This window comes from Carassius carassius, chromosome 47 (assembly GCF_963082965.1).
Source record: "Carassius carassius chromosome 47, fCarCar2.1, whole genome shotgun sequence".
Classification (NCBI taxonomy): Eukaryota; Metazoa; Chordata; class Actinopteri; order Cypriniformes; family Cyprinidae; genus Carassius; species Carassius carassius.
The window spans coordinates 19,844,551-19,849,088 of NC_081801.1; the positions used below are offsets into that span (position 1 = coordinate 19,844,551).

The window sequence follows — 4,538 nt, forward strand, 5'->3', positions numbered from 1 at the left end:
TGTTATCATGAAATAATATTTCTCCTATGGTGATAGAAGATTTTGGTCATATTGCCCACTCCAAGTGCAAAACCTTTTTGTAATTTTTAATGCATGTTTGGAGTCTGTGATATTCTACAAACAGAAACTAGACTCAACTGATGAAACAAGTTTGGTAGTTTCTCAGAGTGTGGAGGCTTTAGTCTGTTATCAGCTAATGAATAAGAAATGGTGGAACTACAGAGCTGTAACATCAGCTTTTACCAATAACACCATCAGCAATGGTCACCGTTTAACAGAGAAGAACCACAGTGAAGTTGAAGCAAACTGTAACAGAGAAGCTCAATCTGATGTCATTTTCTCTGAGGGCTTCTGGACTGTTCTTCTCTCTGAACCTCACGCCAATCTTCAGGCCACCCAGAGAGCCATAGCAGAGATTCAGAGGAAAGTGACCAGTCTGATCCAGCAGCACAACTTGTTTAAAGACTCACATACAAGCCCACAAGCATTTAGTACTTCTCAGTCTGAAACTTCAGAGAATCATGGAGGATTTTTGAGTGGGAAAAAGGTATTTCTAAGACTGTACCTATTGAATTATTTGTGCTTTGATTCAGGTGGTTCAAAGAAATCTCTCATTTGGTCAATATTAACCTCTTTCATGCGGAAGAAAGCCATTCCGGTGAGTAGTGAGTCTGAGCCAGCCTGATGCTGCCTGCCGATCCTTTTTAGCTCCAGTTGGTCTGCCACCTCCTGAAGTCCACCCTAAACACAGTGAAAATCACTTTTTTTAACAATAACAGTATAAAACATCTGTACAACAAGTTACTGTATTTATCATACCTTGAGGTTTTTGCAGCTCTTCATGAGATATTTGACGTCGTAAATGGCTGGGAAGAAAAGGTTTTAGATCTGGAAGAACTCGTGTTCCTCTTCTGGCAACCGGGAATCTGTGAGAAGCTTCACCAGGTAACCAAAATCATACCCACTAGTCAGAACAGAAAGTGCATTAAAAACCTGTAGAACACACTAGATGTGCCATTGCAACATACTCATTTTTTTAGGAATACAAGTCTTATTTTATTATCTTCAATTTACATTTTGAAGCAACTACCAAAATATTTGGTAGTTTCAATTTTCCTTCAAATAAATTTGTTTAGACTTGGCATGTATAATCAATACATTTGGAACACAATTTTGTATTTCCCCACAACAGATTTCACATCAGGTTTAGGTTGGTCAAGCAAATTCACTGCACAGACAGTTTTGCACCAACATTTTGGCAACAAAAATATTTGTCTGTTACAGCAAAAAAAATAAAAAATAATATAATTTTTTTAAAAGGGCTGAGATCATTGAACATTTAATGATCGATGACGTGTCGATTTCATACACTTCATTCCAACTTCATTCACAAACGTCAGGCCCAGTTGGATGATTTTTAAAAGGTCCACATTGCACCTTAGGAGCTGATACTGATAGTCAACAGTACTACGAAACTCTCCAATGGGACTCATAAACATGAGCACTGCACATTTCAAAATCAAAAACCGGTGTGGGTGTTTTTATATCACTGTATTTCAGAAGAAAACCAACAGTATTTAGAAAATTTTTACTTTGTCATTTTCATTTCTTCTTGCATGTAATGCCTGATACAGCAACGTTTGTGAGCTCATGCTTCTTTGCAGCCATTACCGGAGAAACCTCTAACTCGTCCGCTCTTAAAACGCCTCCTGCTGGCAGAAAATGAATTTGCAAATATATGTATATATGGGGGTGGGGGAGTGCCGCCATAAAATAGAATGTAAGGCTGTGGGAAACACTAGGTGCATTTACATGGACACTTTTTGCTTCCATCGGAATGAATTCATTCTGATTGACGGATCCGAACGACAAGTTTTTTTCAATAGTGAAAAGCAATAAGGGATTTTTATTTACAAATAATAACGGTCAAATAAGAACTACATTTTCTTTTTAATTTCATAATCAGGTTATCTTTATTATGTTATCTAGTCATTGACCCAGCAATGATTCATTGATAAAAATAAAATAAAAAGTTACCTGTGAAAGGAGAGCCACTTGACATTTTCACAAAGCACAAGGCCTGATGTCATCAGGAGCTCTGCGAAGTAAAGTGTGTAGATGCCCTCCTCCTTATGCTTTTTAAACTGCAGCCCAGAGTTCTGGAGGAGATCTATAGAGTCTTGGGAGTACATATCCTCACTGCAAAACACAGGGTCAAACAACTCCAACCATTACTACTAGTATCAACTGGCTAAGGTTAAATCTAAAAATACTCGAATAAGCAAGTAATTCTAGACACCTACGTCAAATTGAACTTGAAGTTGAACTGCCATGTTGTGGTTCCAGGTGGGTAATGTCCAACTTCATTCATAAATGTCAGGCCCAGTTGTATGATTTTTAAAAGGTCCACATTGCACCTTAGGAGCTGATACTGATAGTCAACAGTACTACGAAACTCTCCAATGGGACGAACCACCACACCGGGAAACTCAGTGTACTGACATACAGAAAACTAATAAGTACATGAAGTAGTAGTAATAGTAATAATAAAATAAATAAAAAAATATTAAAATAATATATATATATAAAAACAAACAAAAAATGTATATATATTTTTTGTTAAATCGCTTATACAGGTCTTTTTTAATATCTTCAAAAAGGCCTTTAGGCTGACCAAAGTTGAATTGATTTAATCAAATATAGAGTAAAAGCAATAATATTGTGAAATATTACTTTAAAATACTTGTTTTCTATTTTAATAGATTTTAAAAGTAATTTATTTCTGTGATGGTAAAAACATTCAGCAGCCATTACTTCAGTGTCACATGATCCATTAGAAAACAATGCTGATCTGGAGTAAGTAAAAAAAAATTAATAAATAAATATATATATAATATTATTCTGCAAAACTGACATCTTAGGCATTTATAATGTCAGAAATAACATTTCTAACAGATGCTCTTCCGATCTTCATTCATTAAAAAAAACATACACATACACATATATATACACACACACATATATATATATACACACACACACACACACATATATATATATATATACACGCACACATATATATACACACACACATATATATAAACACATACATACATATATATATATAAACACATACATACATATATATATATATATATATATATATATATATATATATATAAACACATACATACATACATACATATATATATATATATATACACACACACACAGATTTATTTGTGGCACACCGCCACAATATCAAAACTGACCGCCACAAATTGATTTTTCCGAAAGGCTTTAACTTCATTGAATAAACATGAGCACTGCACATTTCAAAATCAAAAACCGGTGTGGGTGTTTTTATATCACTGTATTTCAGAAGGAAACCGACAGTATTTAGAAAATTTTCGTTGTCATTTTCATTTAATCTTCCATGTAATGCCTGATACAGCAATGTTTGTGAGCTCAGTGCTGCTTTGCAGCCATTACCAGAGAAACCTCTAACTCGTCCGCTCTTAAAACGCCTCCTGCTGGCAGAAAATGAACTTGCAAATATATGTATATATGGGGGTGGGGGAGTGCCGCCACGAATAGAATGTAAGGCTGTGGGAAACACTAGGTGCATTTACATGGACACTTTTTGCTTAGTGTCATTACACTATTTCTACGTCACTGCGCATGCGCAGTACTTTCCTGTTTCGGTTTTCAATCCGATCAAGTGTTTACATGCCCTCTCGCTCGGATTACAAAAGGGATAAACCACCCCTTACAATCCGATCGAAATTTTAGTCGCATCAAGCCAATTCTATCCGATATTTTTATTCTGATTGTGCTTCTAGTCCTTATACAATCGGATTAGAAGGGTCCATGTAAACGCAGCTACTGATATAAGAATAATTATTCTAAACTTTTGACCGGCAGTGTAGATTAACAAAAATTATCTATTTGACCCATTAAATACGGTTTAAATATTTTTTAAATTATTATAGGACATTTATGTTATTAGACCATAGCAGACCATAATGGAACATCAGATGTGCACACACCATGGCAATGTAGTTGTAATTTTGAATGATCTGTCGGATCTTCCTCATCTCCTCATCCACATTGCTGGCCCAGACCTCACAGATAATCTGACTGGTATCTGCAAGTGCGGCTGGCATGATGATGAAGGCTGGGGACCTGATCAAGTATCCCAATGATCCTGAAGCTCTAACAGGCAGAATAAGCTCTGCCAGGAAGAGCAATTAGGTTAATGAGGTGTGACTCAACGACCATGGCTTTTATTCTGCTTTAACTCTTGTAAGCATATTATAAAGAACATATTTTAACGAACGACTGGTGAATAGACAATGTTTGCAAACTCCACCAAATGACTACCCCAAGCAAATCGAATCTTCAATTTGAGCCAATTTTAGGGAAAACCCTATTTAATTCACATTCATAGTGGAAATACGACAAAACCAGGTGAATATTAACGAAACATTGCTCAATATTAATTAAAAATTAACGTGCACAATGCTTCCAGCCACAAA

At 35.6% G+C, this 4,538-nt stretch overlaps 1 pseudogene; it reads right to left on the minus strand.

Annotated features, from left to right (window-relative positions):
- Window positions 1–271: 271 nt before the first annotated feature.
- Window positions 272–4,204, minus strand: LOC132130854 (CCR4-NOT transcription complex subunit 8-like; annotated as a pseudogene).
- Between the last annotated feature and the right edge of the window lie 334 nt (window positions 4,205–4,538).